The sequence below is a fragment of the Momordica charantia genome (genome assembly GCF_013281855.1).
Source record: "Momordica charantia cultivar OHB3-1 chromosome 2 unlocalized genomic scaffold, Mcharantia_2.0 BLBB01000002.1, whole genome shotgun sequence".
NCBI lineage: Eukaryota > Viridiplantae > Streptophyta > Magnoliopsida > Cucurbitales > Cucurbitaceae > Momordica > Momordica charantia.
In genome coordinates, this window is record NW_028275160.1 from 14,842,109 (window position 1) to 14,859,162 (window position 17,054).

Here is a 17,054-nt window from a genome sequence, read left to right on the forward strand (position 1 = left end):
ACCGGTGATCTTCTACTGGCATGGATTCACAATAACCATGTGGTTATTGCATGGATCTTGTATTCCGTTTCGAAGGATATTTCTGCAAGCATCATGTTTTCAGAATCTGCTAGGGATATTTGCCTCGATCTTAAGGAGAGATTGTAGAAGAGCAATGTTCCACGAATATTTCAACTCAAACGTGATCTGGCTACTATAATTCAGGAGCAGCAATCGGTGAGTCTATACTTCACCAAATTGAAGATTGCTTGGGATGAATTGTATCAATTTCGTCCCATTTGCACTTGTACTTACACATGTGGTGGTGCTAAGTCTGCTTCTGAGTTTCTACAACTAGAATACATTATCAATTTGCTCATGGGACTCAATGAGTTCTACGCTTCAACTCGAGCAGAGTTATTATTGATGGATCCCCCGCCTTCCGTCAATAAAGCTTTATCATTAGTTCGACAGGAGGAGCAGCAAAGATCGATTGGCACCTTTACTATGATTCCTACTGCTTCTTTCTTTCCACTGGTTGCTCAACACTCTGCATCTAAACCACCTTCGAAAGCCACTAATTATGTGACGAATCAGAAGGTACGCAAAGACAATCCAGTTGTTCTCACTATGGACTCATTGGTTACACTACTGATCGATGCTACAAGTTACATGGATATCCGATTGGCTATCGAAGTGGTCATCGGTCTTCATCTGGATCTCAGAATCCTGGTGCTTCGAAGTCTTTTGAATCCTCTGCCCTAGCCGTTTCACATGAAAATTATGATGTTGTTATCCATGATTACGCTTGTTTACATGCGTAAAAAGAAGGTTTTAGATGCTGTTTTTACTATGTTTCAGCTTTGTTTCGGATTTTTCTCGGTCGTTTGAGTTCCAATTCATGCAAAATTCATATATTATGGTTTGTGGTTGACTTATATTATATTTATGACATTTTAGGACCATTTGGGAGTGGAAATTAATCAAAAGAAGCAAAAAGATGAAAAAACATCATGGGAGGCGCCAGGCGCCTGGGAAACCTGCAGAAAAACAGTTTTTCTTCCAACTTTGCCCTTAATGAAACGCGTCTTCCAATGCGTTTTGGTGGTTCCAACCGATGCATACGTGTAGAAGAAGTGTTCCACTATCAGTTTGAACACGATTTGGTCAGTCAAAAGAGTTGGAAATGGGTGATTCACCATCGTTTTAGGACCTACCGAACCAAGTCTGCACAGCTATAGATTCCAGCAACTTCTCCACCAAATTCTTCAAGCCTTGCTTCCTTCTCTTGATCATTTTTAGTGTTTCTTTGTTGCTTTCTAAGTACTTTTGAGTTGCTTTCATTAGTTGCTTTTGGTTTTTAAATCCCGAGTACTTTACATTCCTTTATTGAGCTTTGTTTTGTTTCCATTTGTACTTAGTTATTTTCTACTTATTCAAATATATAAAAATCCAGCACTTTGCTTATCTTCCCTTTGCCTTTACTTTATTTTTAGTTAAGAGAGTTGTGTTTTTGGAGGAAAGAGCACGTGACACTCCCCCTTGCTTGAAAGAGAAGGGCGAAGCTCTCAATCCCGATAAAAACTCTCCGTTAGTTAACTTTTGTTTTTCACACATGCATTCCACATTCAACCATTTTACTTGCTGTATTTTCTTCAATATGTCTTTCTAAATTCCCATCTCTAGCCCGGTTATGGATAGTTAGCCTTTTATTTCTAATAAGGGTTGCTAAGAAGTAGTGTTTTTGCTTTCCATTCATTGCTCAACATGTTTTCCCAAAAAGTTAGGATTTAGAGAAGGCCACTGTAAGTCTTAACAAGTCAATACTGAAAAGGTTGCTTATTTGCATTGTTGAGTGGTTAAACCGAGAAGAGGAGCGCCTTAGACATAAGGGTTCCGCTTAAGTAGCCTAGACATAGGACCTTAACCCGAGGTTGCGACTATTTCCATCCTAAAACTAAGATATCTCTCGTAATAGACATATTATGGAATGTCTTAGGACTTTGAACTTACTTAGACATAAGTCAAGTGAGAAGCGTAGTCGTTGGTTTCTAAAGTAAAATGCATATTGTCCTTTGCATGTCCTTGATTCTTTGTTGGCTAACTTGAAGTAATTCGGGCTAGGTTTTATCATTATAAGTCCAAATCCCAAATCCAAAACCATTATTTGTGACCACTTCCCATTTACAAGAATCACTCATTTCAACATTCACTATTCTTTAAAACTTTAGAGTTTGGAAATTATTTAGAAGTCCTTGAGGATCGATACTTGGATACTCCATCCATTTTATATTACTCTGACAGGTGTGCGCTTGCATCTATATAATTGTTACCACGCTTAGTGCGTGCGTTCAGCAACAACCAGTCAAGTTTTTGGCACCGTTGCCGGGGACTTTAGTTTTAAAATTATTTTCAAATTCTTTTAGTTTTTATTTTTGTGAATTGTTGTTGGGTGTAATTTCCATCCACCGTTTCTGTTCTATATTTTTGGTCGTTTATCTCACAAGGGTAAGTTAAAGTGCATGAGCACAAGATCTTTTCTTCTACCCCTTGACCCTGAGATTGAGCGGACCCTTCGAAAAACTCGAAAGGAGCAAAGACTTCGAAAACAACTAGAAAAGCAAAAAGAGAGAGAAGGTGAAATCAGTCCTGAAAGTGAGGTAGAGAGTACAAGCACATCAATGGCAGATATTCCACCTCGTGATCCGGTTGATCCACCTGCTGTTAACGGTAATATGAGGGATCATGCAAGAAATGGTGAATTCAACCATATCCAAATGGCGGACAACAGAGACGTGGCAATGCGAGAATATGCCGCCACGGCTTTTCAGAACTTTGATTCAGGGATAGTCAACCCTATTCCAGCCCACGCAAACTTTGAGCTTAAACTAATGATGTTCCAAATGTTGCAGACAATTGGACATTTTGGAGGGCAGGAACATGAGGATCCACATGATCATCTGAAATAATTCATTCAAATTGCAAATGCATTTCGATTACCTGGTATAACAGACGATGCTCTTAGACTAACACTTTTTCCATTTTCTTTGAAGGACCAAGCTAGAGCATGGCTCAATGCATTTCCACCGGGATCCATCACCACATGGGGGTCGTTAGTGGAGAAGTTCTTAACAAAATTCTTCCCACCTACTAGCCACGCTGATATCAGAGAGGAGATCATCTCCTTTAGACAGTATGATCGTGAACCTGTTCACGAGGCGTGGGAGAGATTTAAAGAATTAATCAGGAAATGTCCGAACCATGGCTTGCCGGCATGCATCCAGATAGAACATTTCTTCAGAGGTTTAGATCATCCTACTAAGATGATGCTAAACAATGCTGCCAACGGAGCCTTTACAAAGAAGACATTCAACGAGATAGTCGACATCCTAAATGACTTAGCTTCACACAACGAACTATGGTGTTCGCAAAGATATAGGGCAGCACCAAAGAAGCAAGATCCAGCTGGAGTTTTGGCTCTTGACATTGCGACCTCGATGCAAAAGAGATGGTTACAATGAACCAGAGGCTGAAAGAGATGGCATTGGGAATAAAAAATCCATTAGCCACGCCGATACAACCTGTGCGGTCGGATTATTGCACTCCTGCCCCTGTTTGCCAAGTCAACGATCTCATTTGTTCATTTTGCAGTGAAAACCATATTTATGATAATTGTCCACATAACCCTGCTTCCGTTTTTTATGTAGGACATGGGAACAATAGGAACTTTAACCCATATTCGAACACCTACAACCCAGGTTGGAGGCACCACCCTAATTTCTCATGGAGTGGTCAAGGAGGTTCGAGCGGTTTTAATCAAGGGCAGAGCCAGCAGAACAAGCAGCCCTATGTTCCACCTACACAGTAATACATCCCGCCACCGCAACAATAGTACAATCAGAGAACACAGACTCCACCAGTTCAAAATAACAGCTCAAATATTGAGAATATGACGAATGAGTACATGGCCCGAACCGACGCAGTGATATAATCCCAAGCGGCATCAATGAGGAATTTCGAGACCCAATTGGGACAGCTCACCAATGAATTGAAGAATAGACCACAAGGTTCTTTTCCAGGCCATACTGAATTACCAAAACGAGAAGGGAAAGAACAATGCAAAGCTATCACCCTTAGGAGTGGACTCGCATATGATGGACCAACAATGCCAACAACAGATGTACAGATTCCGTCCACTGAACCAACTGTAAAGATACCAGAAAATCCAACAACACCAGAAAAAGAAAATACTAGAAAAGGTAATGAGGACACCCCGAGTGTTCTTCCATAGGTACAACCTTCTTTTACCCCTACTCCCCCGTTTCCACAAAGATTAGTTAAGAAAAATAATGATTCCCAGTTTAGAAAATTTTTAGATATTTTAAAACAATTGCATATAAATATACCATTAGTAGATGCTCTAGAACAGATGTCAAATTATGCTAAGTTTTTGAAAGATATAGTTTCTAGGAAGAAAAAAATAGGAGAGCATGAACTGGTAGCCATGACAAAATGTAGTAGTGAAGCTGTAGGCAGCCCGCTACCCATGAAGTGTAACGATCCTGGCAGTTTTACCATTCCATGTTCCATAGGAGAAAAAAACTTAGGTAGGGCATTATGTGATCTAGGCGCTAGCATTAATCTTATGCCATTATCAGTTTTCAAATCTTTAGGCATAGGAGAAGCTAGACCTACTACGGTTACCCTCCAACTAGAAGATAGATCTATCATAAGACTTGAGGGAAAGATAGAAGATGTTTTAGTCCAGGTGGACAAATTCATTTTCCCTGCGGACTTTATCATTCTAGATTGCGAGGCAGACTTAGACGTTCCCATTATTTTGGGAAGACCATTTCTAGCCACTGGGGATACAGTTTTTAATGTGAGGAAGGGAGAAATTACAATGAGGGTAAATAATGAAGAAGTTAAATTTAACGTTCTAGACGCCCTGAAATTACCAGGAGACTTTGAAGAATGCTCTGCTATAAATAGCTTGAATCCTGTTATGTTTGATGAGTTTTATGACTTATTAGTTACAGAGATTGAAGAAGAGCTTGATAAGATAGCAGAAGGACCAGAAGATGTGATTAATCCTGTTGAAAAAATACAAAAAGAAGAATGCAAGTCGTTACTTCCGTCCATAGTGGAACCACCGACGTTGGAGCAGAAGCCATTGCTGTCGCATTTGAAAGATGCGTATCTAGGGGATAACGACACTTTACCAGTTATTATAGCCTCCAATTTATCACCTGCTAATGAATATTATTTATTGCAGATTTTGGAGAAACACAAAAAGGCCATTGGATGGACGATAGCAGATATCCGAGGGATAAGCCCGGCCTTTTGCATGCACAAAATTTTATTGGAGGAAGATGCTAAGAACTCTATTGAGAGTCAAAGGCGGTTGAACCCGAAGATCAAAGAGGTTGTAAGGAAAGAAATTCTTAAATGGCTTGACGCCGGTGTTATATACCCAATATCCGACAGCAGCTGGGTAAGCCCAGTACAGTGTGTACCAAAGAAAGGGGGTATAACCGTGGTGGCCAATGAGGAGAATGAGCTCATCTCAACCCGAACTGTGAGCGGGTGGAGATTTTGCATTGACTATCGCAAACTCAACAAGGTAACAAAGAAAGACCATTTTCCTCTCCCGTTTATTGACCAGATGCTCGACCGTCTGGCAGGTAAGGATTTCTATTGTTTTTTAAATGGATATTCGGGTTATAATCAAATTACTATTGCTTCAGAAGACCAAGAGAAGACAACATTTACGTGTCCGTATGGTACGTTCGCTTTTAGGCGAATGCCCTTTGGACTATGCAATGCACCCGCGACTTTTCAGAGGTGTATGATGGCCATCTTCTCTGACATGGTAGAAAATATTCTAGAAGTTTTTATGGATGACTTTTCTGTTTTTGGAAATTCTTTTGACGCATGTTTAGTTAATTTGGAGAGAGTATTGGAGAGATGTGAACAAACAGACCGAGTCCTAAATTGGGAGAAGTGTCATTTCATGGTACAAGAGGGTATTGTTTTGGGTCACAAAATTTCCAAGCAAGGAATAGAGGTAGACCACGCTAAGATAGACATCATTTCAAAGCTACCTCCTCCTACAAATGTCAAAGGGATTAGAAGTTTTTTAGGGCATGGGGGATTGTACCGCCGCTTTATAAAAGACTTTGCTAAAATTTCTAAACCCTTGTGTCAATTGCTAGAACATGATAGACCATTTGTTTTTTATGATGACTGTTTAAAATCATTTGAAATGTTGAAAGTTGCTCTAAGTTCAGCTCCTATAATTATCGAACCTAATTGGGATTTACCTTTTGAGCTCATGTGTGATGCCAGTGATTATGCAATAGGAGCTATGTTAGGACAACGTAAAAACAAGATCTTGCATCCTGTGTATTATGCTAGTAAGACTCTGACCGGTGCACAACTCAATTACACTACTACTGAAAAGGAACTGTTAGCAGTTGTGTTCGCCTTTGATAAGTTTAGGTCTTACATGATAGGCACAAAAGTCATTGTTTTTACTGACCATTCTGCTTTAAAATATTTATTTGCTAAAAACGATGCGAAGCCACGTTTGATACGGTGGATTTTGTTACTTCAAGAGTTTGATATTGAAGTTAGGGACAGGAAGGGTATTGAAAACCAAGTTGCTGATCACCTGTCTAGATTGGAATCCCCGCTCTGTGACGATGGAACTGTTGTACGTGAACAGTTTATTGACGAGCAACTCTTGCGAGTTGATTCAGTTCCGTGGTATGCCGATATAGCAAATTATTTGGTAAGTCGAATAGTTCCTTATGAGTTCAACAAGCAACAGGTAAAGAAATTTCTAAATGAAGTTCGATTTTATCGTTGGGATGAGCCTTTTTTATATAAGCTAGGACCTGACAATATCTTACGCAGGTGTATCGCAGAAGAAGAGCACGAGGCGATATTAGACGCTTGTCATATGTCTCCATATGGAGGACATTTTGCAGGACACAAAACCGCAGCTAAAGTTTTGCAAAGTGGGTTCTTTTGGCCCACTCTGTTCAAAGATGCACATAAGTTTGCCCAGGTTTGTGACAAATGCCAACGGACAGGTAATATATCTAAACGCCACGAAATGCCTCAAACCCCGATCCTGGAGATTGAAATATTTGATGTGTGGGGTATAGATTTTATGGGTCCATTTCCATCTTCTAATGGTAAGCTTTATATATTGTTAGCAGTAGATTATGTTTCGAAATGGATAGAAGCCATTGCAACTGCTACCAATGATTCCAAAGTTGTCATTCGTTTTCTGCAAAAGCACATTTTTACGCGTTATGGAACCCCGCGTTGTCTGATAAGCGATGGGGGGGCTCATTTTGTGAATAGGTCTATGCAAAAGTTGCTGACTAAATACAATGTGCGTCATAGGGTTGCAACAGCATATCATCCTCAGTCGAATGGGTTAGCCAAAATATCTAATAGGGAGATAAAAAACATTTTAGAAAAAACTGTAAATCTTAACCGTAGGGATTGGTCTTTTAAGCTTGATGATTCACTTTGGGCATATAGGACAGCATTTAAGACTCCCCTCGGCATGTCCCCCTATAGGCTAGTTTTTGGAAAAGCATGTCATTTGCCTCTTGAGCTAGAATATAAAGCATTTTGTGCTACTAAGAAATTAAATTTTGATTTGTCGGCTGCAGGTGAAGCGAGGAAGTTACAATTGTTGGAATTAGAAGAACACAGGCACTTTTATTATGAGAATGCTAAGTTGTTTAAGGAAAAAACTAAACAGTGGCATGATAGGCGTCCTCGGCCGAACAATCTACAACAAGGTGATCTGGTTCTGTTATTCAATTCTAGGTTGAAACTTTTTCCTGGGAAACTTAAGTCTAGATGGTCTGGTCCCTTTCAAATTTTTAAAGTCTACCCATATGGGTCAGTGGATCTAGTTGACTCTAAGGGAAATATTTTTAAAGTAAATGGGCAGAGACTTAAGCCGTATTTTGGAGAACCAGTGGATAGAGAAAAAACCTCTATTCAACTTTCAGGTCAATAAATTTTTGCGAAAAATGTTTTTTCCTTCTTATCCGTTTTTAAAGAACAAAAGTAAAGGAAGGAAGTCTTTGTATCTTGTATTTTCTCTTTGTTTAATTATAAAGTTTTTCTTATTAAGAGAATGTTTTTGAAAACGTTGAAAAAACAAAAAGAAAGAAAAAAAAACGTTGAAAAAAAAAAAGAATTACGCAGGCGCCTGGCGCCTGCCCTTTGCGAAAAATAAAAATCACGCAGGCGCCTGGCGCCTGCTCTGTTTTTCAGAAGTTCGAAAATATTTTCTATCACGGTTTGGGTTTTAATTTTCGATAATATGGGCTTTATTTTGGGTCAAACATTAATCCTCTATGATTTAACTTTAAAAACTTCTCTTCAAACTCAAATTTTGTTTCCCTAATCCTATTTTGTATTCAAATTTGTTTTCTTTTCCTTTTAGGGTTAGGAAACTTAGTTGAACTTAAATGTCAATCCCTTTCCATTTAGGATTTAGTTTGGGGAAAGCTTAAATAGACCCATTGCCTAAGCTTTACAACTCCACCAAAACCCACACAACTTTCTTCTTCCCCTTGTTTTTCCGGAAAAACTCACTCCCTTCATCACCTTTGTTTTCGATTTTCAGCTACCACCAAAAAGAAGAAGAAATTTCCAGCATTTGCTCACATCTATGGCTTCTTCTTCTCAACATACTTCACTTCATACCTCTTCTACTCAAGCTCCAAATGCCACAAGCATTCCCTTTCCACCATTGGAGAACTTCCAACACCACATGGTTTCAGATTCTAGGCTAGCTGCTGTTAGGGGAGGAAACCCGCTTCAAACATTTGAATGTCCTCCATCCGAAGCTCCTACACAACATCCTATAATGAGCCCACATGGTTATGTTAATTTTCAGCAACTACCCACCTTTAATATACCTCAAAACAGTGAGTTTAGGGCTGAAAATCCTCAACAACTTCCTCCAATAATCAATCCGGGTATGTACCAACCGTTTATGTTTAACCCGGTTTCTTTCTATCATCTCTTGTCTCAAATGCAAACTCCAGCTAGTGTTCATCCTTATGGAATGCCAAACCCATCTACTCTATTTCCTAGCCTTCCACCTTGTTATGGATTGGGTCATTGGGTACCTCCACATAATTATGGGATGACTTCACCTAGGGTTCCCCCACCACCTCAACTTTCATTCCTAGAAAGAGGACCTCAAGCACCCCAATTGAACCCTAACATATTGAGTACCTTCAACATGGGACAACTAAAACCCTTAGAGCCTCCTAGGATGCCAACCCCAACCAATATGCCAATGGATGCAGGAGATGAGCATGGAGGAGAGCAAGAAAAGAGCCATAGCCATAGGCTAGAGCCCGGGGTGTTGATAGGGCAAAAGAGGAAGGGCAAAGAGGTGATGATAGACCCAGAAATTGAGGAAGATGGGAGTAGTAGGCGTCTGACGCCTAAGGATTCGTCTATGGAGAACAGGGATGAGGAGCAGTTTTATTCATCTCCATTGATTATTACACCGGGAGATGGTTTCTACTGGTTTCCCGAGGCAATTGTTCAAATATGCCGGAAACAGAGGATACCGACAACGAAGTGGTGAGAACAGATACTCAGGAACCTTCCCCATTGGATACACCTACAGAAGGAGCGTTTTGTAGTCACCAAGAGTTGCCTACTGGGGCAACTGGATCTACTCCGTTGGCAACGGATGAGTATGTCACACCGATGGCCACTCTACCAGGGGTAAGGGATGCTCACACTATTCCTTCTACTACAGTTAACCCGCTTGGGTGTGATACAGGTAGATCTAAGGTTGGGGAGAATAGTACTCAAGAACCTACCAGTGAAGAAGATCCTGAGGACACGCAGACGATAAGGGAAATGTTTCAATATAAGAGGCGGGAGAAAAAGAGTTCAAAACGTCGTGCAGTTCAGGCTAAGAAGCCGACAGTGCCCATGAATGAACCTAAACGAGAGCTGCGAAAGCTAAAGCAGCTGAAGCTAAGAAGAAGGTAGTGGCACCTGAGGACTAAAGTCGTGCAGTTCAGGTTGGGGAGAATAGTACTCAAGAACCTACCAGTGAAGAAGATCCTGAGGACACGCAGACGATAAGGGAAATGTTTCAATATAAGAGGCGGGAGAAAAAGAGTTCAAAACGTCGTGCAGTTCAGGCTAAGAAGCCGACAGTGCCCATGAATGAACCTAAACGAGAGCTGCGAAAGCTAAAGCAGCTGAAGCTAAGAAGAAGGTAGTGGCACCTGGGCCAGTTGATACAATTGAACTGGACTTGTCTGAGGGAGAGGAGGTCGAGACGAAATGGAACGCGGCAAATTTAGCCACTCGAACTTCATTAATGAAATCCCATAAGATTATGACAGAATTGAGATTCGATCTCACTCTAGAAGATGTGCATGATGATTGGAGGGAGACCGCTAGAGACAAAGAGTGGAGACCACTCATTCAGCCCATACAATGTGAGGCTTTGGAGTTAGTCAGAGAGTTCTATGCTGCTGTCCATCCCCAATCACATATAGCCATAGTGCGCGGGAAGGAAATACGGTTTGATGCCACTCAGATCAACTACACCTTCAACATTAAGAATATCAGAGATGTTGTGGGCAATAAGATGTTAGTGACTCCGACTCTGGAACAGCTTGATGAGGCTCTAGAATGTGTTGGGAAGCCCTCTGCCGCTTGGGATTTGACTACTCATGGCAAGGTACGACTAAAACCCGAGGATGTTTCCCTAGCTGCTGCAGGATGGTTATACATAGTCAAAAACAGAATTCTGCCAATGGAGCATGATGAGCATGTCACTCAGGATAGGGCACTGCTGGTTTATGCCATGCTAAAGGGCATAGATGTGAATTATGGAGAATTGATCAATACCAGTATCCATGAGTGTGCCCACCGAACACGTGGTAAGCTTTATCACCCACGATTGGTCACTTCTTTATGCTTGCGACAAGGTGTACAGCTCCCTGAGAATCAAGTTAAGAGAGATGCCCCAATTGTGGAAGAGAAGAATATTCGGCGTATTATCGCCCATGCGTTACAAAGAAGGGAAGGTACTGGGATGTCTCCTACATCGGAGATCCGTCGTCTTCGAGAGGAGAACCAACAGCTGCGAGATCAGGTTCGAAAAGTCGTGCAACATATCTAAAACTTGAGGGCTTCATTGGATTTTGCGGTTTTACTTTCATGGCCTCCAGTGCTAGCTGCTATCCTTGGTCATCCATCTTCCAGTACTGACACTTATCCTAGTCCACAACCTCCGACTTCATGAAGGGGAGGTTCCTTCTTTGCTATTTTTTGTGTTTTATTCTTTTGGTTAATGACGTAGTTTGCATATTCTAGCATTACTACGCATGTTTTTTTTTTTTGTATTGATTATGTTTTGAGCTCAGTTGAAGCATGAATAAATTAGTATCATTTATCTTCTGATCACTTAAAGTATGCCTTCACTTAACATTAGTTTAGCTTTTCACATGCCTATTTTGAAGCATCTGTGCTGTGCATGTGATTTCAGGTCGATGATGATTATAAGAGATTGTTGAGTTTTCTGTTCTATGCCTGACTAAGCTTTGAGCTATTTCCTTTGTTTATGTGATAAACTCATTTTCTTTTATGTCTTTTTGATCTTTACAAACTTTAAGCTTTTTCTTTGCCCCTATATAGTAAGTCCTTGTCCTTTTTACTGTTAAGCCTTTTTCATCCGATGCAAAAGTCTTTTCCGAGTGAGGACACTGTCTCTCTTAAGTTTGGGGGGGACAGTCGTTGTGTGAGTCGTTGTTTCAGAAAGATAAAGTGTTATTTATATTTGAAAAATCATGCTATTTTCTTTTGAAAAAGAGTCAGTTGGAAAGAAGGAAAGTGTTGAAAAGCACTTAGCTTAAAAACCAAGAAAGAAAAAGAGAAAAAAAAAAAAAAAAAGACAAAAGTTGCAAAAGAGTAAAAAAGAGTCTTTGTCAGAGAAAATAAGAGTGGGGAAAAGACTTTTGTTAGAAAGAAAAGAGTGGTAAAAACAATGAGAGTTAAAGAAAATGTAGTTATGATTTCCGAGTCCTACTGTAGACACCCATTTAGTTTTAGGTTGGGTGTTGACTTTGAAAATAGCAGTAAGGATGGTGATAAGTGACTTCGTGTTTCTCATTGTCATCGTTTTATGACCTAGCTGTTAGTTTCAAAGTCTTTCTACGAGTAGCTGTGGTTGAAACCGATGTTAGTGTGTGGAAACCTCAGGGGCTAGTAGCCGGTCTTTCATATGTAAAAGTCTTAGTGTAAGGAGGGAGTGTGCAGATTCCTTAGAGGTATTTGAAAACGTTTCTGTTTTTGAAAGGAAAAAGGATTTTGAAAGAGAAAGTTTTTATCATTACAAACTTGGTTTATAGTGACTAAGTTTAAAAAGGCAATAGAATGGTAGGCTTTGACATCTTTTCCTTGAGACAATTTATGATTGAACATCTCGGTTGCTTTTGCTTTTCCTTGTCCATGTGTTAGAAAGCTGATTAAAGTTGCTAAGTTTTGCATGAGGACAAGCAAAAAGTTAAGTTTGGGGGTGTGATTACGCTTGTTTACATGCGTAAAAAGAAGGTTTTAGATGCTATTTTTACTATGTTTCAGCTTTGTTTCGGATTTTTCTCGGTCGTTTGAGTTCCAATTCATGCAAAATTCATATATTATGGTTTGTGGTTGGCTTATATTATATTTATGACATTTTAGGACCATTTGGGAGTGGAAATTAATCAAAAGAGGCAAAAAGACGAAAAAACATCATGGGAGGCGCCAGGCGCCTGGGAAGCCTGCAGAAAAACAGTTTTTCTTCCAACTTTGCCCTTAATGAAACGCGTCTACCAATGCGTTTTGGTGGTTTCAACCGATGCATACGTGTAGAAGAAGTGTTCCACTATCAGTTTGAACACGATTTGGTCAGTCAAAAGAGTTGGAAATGGGTGATTCACCATCGTTTTAGGACCTACCTAACCAAGTCTGCACAGCTATAAATTCCAGCAACTTCTCCACCAAATTCATCAAGCCTTGCTTCCTTCTCTTGATCATTTTTAGTGTTTCTTTGTTGCTTTCTAAGTACTTTTGAGTTGCCTTCATTAGTTGCTTTTGGTTTTTAAATCCCGAGTACTTTACATTCCTTTATTGAGCTTTGTTTTGTTTCCATTTGTACTTAGTTATTTTCTATTTATTCAAATATATAAAAATCCAGCACTTTGCTTATCTTCCCTTTGCCTTTACTTTATTTTTAGTTAAGAGAGTTGTGTTTTTGGAGGAAAGAGCACGTGACACTCCCCCTTGCTTGAAAGAGAAGAGCGAAGCTCTCAATCCCGATAAAAACTCTCCGTTAGTTAACTTTTGTTTTTCACACATGCATTCCACATTCAACCATTTTACTTGCTGTATTTTCTTCAATATGTCTTTCTAAATTCCCGTCTCTAGCCCGGTTATGGATAGTTAGCCTTTTATTTCTAATAAGGGTTGCTAAGAAGTAGTGTTTTTGCTTTCCATTCATTGCTCAACATGTTTTCCCAAAAGGTTAGGATTTAGAGAAGGCCACTGTAAGTCTTAACAAGTCAATACTGAAAAGGTTGCTTATTTGCATTGTTGAGTGGTTAAACCGAGGAGAGGAGCGCCTTAGACATAAGGGTTCCGCTTAAGTAGCCTAGACATAGGACGTTAACCCGAGGTTGCGACTATTTCCATCCTAAAACTAAGATATCTCTCGTAATAGACATATTAGGGAATGTCTTAGGACTTTGAACTTGCTTAGACATAAGTCAAGTGAGAAGCGTAGTCGTTGGTTTCTAAAGTAAAATGCATATTGTCCTTAGCATGTCCTTGATTCTTTGTTGGCTAACATGAAGTAATTCGGGCTAGGTTTTATCATTATAAGTCCAAATCCCAAATCCAAAACCATTATTTGTGACCACTTCCCATTTACAAGAATCACTCATTTCAACATTCACTATTCTTTAAAACTTTAGAGTTTGAAAATTATTTAGAAGTCCTTGAGGATCGATACTTGGATACTCCATCCATTTTATATTACTCTGACAGGTGTGCGCTTCCATCTATATAATTGTTACCACGCTTAGTGCGTGCGTTCAGCAACAACCAGTCAATCCACTACCAACAACTTTTTCAAATACTTCAATCTCAGCTTTCAACTGGCAAATTTGTTGCTGACATAGACACTACTGCCTCTTACACTGCAGGTATTGATACTTAATCTTGGATCCTCGATTTTGGTGCATCTGCACATATATGCGGTTCTCGCAAATTGTTTGATAAAATACACAAGATTTGTCCTGTCCATGTGAATCGGCCAAATAAACCTCGACTTGTGGTTGAATACTTTGGTTCTGTACGGTTATCTGATCATCTGTCTATACATGGTGTTTTATACATTCCTGAGTTTTATTTCGACCTCATCTCAGTCAGTGTATTGTTGAGGGACATGCCTTCTCTATCAGTAGAATTCACTAACGACACTTGCATTATCCAGGACAAGTCCATTTCGAAGACGAATGACAGGGGTAGATTGTACAATGGCCTTTACCTACTTGACAATACTTCAGAATGTTCCTCTACTGCACAGTCTACATGTGTTTCTGCTTCTACACTTGTTTCATTTGATGTTTGGCATAATCATCTTGGTCATCCATCCTTTACTAGATTACAAGCTTTAAAGAGTGTGTTACCTCTTGATAATTGTTCATTACAGGATTTTCTTAATTATTCATGTGATGTATGTCCATTAGCCAAATAAAAGAGGCTGTCTTTTCATTCAAACAATAATTTGTCAAACAGGCCTTTTGATCTAATACATGCTGATATCTGGGGACCATTTTCTCATGTTTCGCATGCTAGATATTGTTTCTTTCTCACCATTGTGGATGACTGCTCTAGATATACATGGTTGTTTATGCTTCGTCACAAGTCTGATGTTTTGAATATCATCTGTCATTTTTTCACATTTGTTGAGACTCAACTTGGTGTTAGTATCAAGGCTTTTAGATCTGATAATGCACCAGAATTTCTTTTCAAGTAGTTTTTTCTTTTCAAAAGTGTCATTCATCAGTTTTCATGTGTTGAGAGACCTCAACAAATTCCGTTGTTGATCGTAAACACCAACACCTATAGAATGTTGCTTGGGCCTTATACTTTCAGTCAAGGATTCCTCTCAAATTTTGGAGTGAGTGTGTTCTTACAGCTGCATACCTTATTAATATGACTCATTTGCCTGTTTTGAAATGGTAATATTCTTTTCAAGTCCTGTATAAAATTGATCTTGATTACTGTATATTGAGAACCTTTTGATCTTTGTGCTATGCCTCTACCTTAGCTTCTCATCGCATAAAGTTTGAACCTAGATCTTGTGTGGCAGTTTTTCTTGGCTATGCACCAGGTATGAAAGGTTATCGAGTATTTGATATTCAAACTCAACGCTTATTTCTCTCGTGATGTGATTTTTTATGAAACTAAGTTCCCATTTTTGGAATCCTCGGGTAATGATGTATCAGTTGACCCTTTTCCAAACTTGGTTTTGCCAAATGTCGTTGATTTTCGAATTGATATGCCTGCTAATCATATTGATATGACTAATGCTCATATCGATATACCAGCTGTTGTACCTACTACTGTCATTTCCCCTACTGTTCCGATTGAGCCATGTGCTCCTGCCATTGTGCCTAGTGCTAATGGGTCTTAATCCATGCCACTTGTGTCTGAACCTATGCCTAACACAGTACCTAGTGTGTTTGCACCTATGCCTAACACAGGATCTTCGATTGTACATTTGGATATTTTCCCTCGGCATTCTACTAGGCCTTCCAAAATGCCTTCATATTTACAGGATTTTCATTGTAGTCTTTTGACTAACTCTTTGCCATCTCCCACTTCTACAAGGCATCCTTTACAGCAGTATTTATCATATTCACGACTTTCTTCTTCTCGTCGACATTATGTTCTAAATGTCTCCTTTACATATAAGCCGCAGTTTTATGACCAAGTCATTTGTCATTCTCATTGACGTGAAGCCATAAATTGCAAGCTACTGATAATCACACTTGGACTGTGGTTTCCCTTCCTAATCATCGCCATTCTATCAATTGTTGCTAGATTTATAAAGTCAAAATTAAATCTGATGGTTCAATCAAACGTTACAAAGCTCGTCTAGTGGCCAAGGGATACAATCAACAAGATGGACTCGACTTCATAGAGAGTTTTACTCTAGTGGCTAAAATGGTCACTGTCAAAGTTCTTCTCACTCTTGCAGTATCCAAATCTTTGCCTTTCACTTAGTTGGATTTCAATAATGCCTTCCTCCATGGTGATCTGCCTGAGGAAGTATACATGGACTTACCGCTTGGCGATCAACCTCCCTTTACTTCTTGTCCTCAGGGGGAGCGTTCGAAATACTCTCTTGGTCTTGAAATTGCTCGAACTACCAAGGGTATTTGTTTGTCTCAGAGGCATTATACCCTCACTCTTCTTGAGGAGTATGGTCTGCTTGGGTGTAAACCAAAAGCTCTTCCTATGGATCCCTCTACAAAGCTTCGTCTTGCTTATGGGAGTCCTCTACATGATCCCACCTCTTATCGCAGACTCATTGGTAGACTCTTGTATCTTACTATCTCGAAGCCAGACATCACATATGTTGTATATCGGCTTAGCCAGTTTGTTTCTAAGCCCTCTACTACTCATTATCAGGCAGCTTTATATTTGTTGCGTTAGTCACTAGGGCAAGTAGTCTTCCTTTATGCCAGTTCTTCTTTTCAGTTACGTACTTATGCAGATGCTGATTGAGGTTCTTGCCTTGATACTCGTTGGTCTACTACAGGTTTTGTGTGTTTATGGGAACATCGTTGATTTCTTGGAAGTCTAAAAAGCAAACTACTATATCACGATCTTCTACTGAGGCCGAATACAGGTCTTTGGCTGCTATTTCTTGTGAACTTCTATGGCTTTCTCATTTGCTTCAAGACTTGCAAGTTACTGTTTCCATGCCTGCTGTAGTATTTTGT

General features: G+C 39.7%; 1 non-coding gene across 1 annotated transcript; it reads right to left on the reverse strand.

Annotated features, from left to right (window-relative positions):
- Positions 1–3,140: 3,140 nt before the first annotated feature.
- Positions 3,141–3,247, reverse strand: LOC148212880 (small nucleolar RNA R71). The gene has a single exon (XR_015789555.1). It is a non-coding gene; the product is annotated as a small nucleolar RNA R71 (small nucleolar RNA).
- Positions 3,248–17,054: the final 13,807 nt, after the last annotated feature.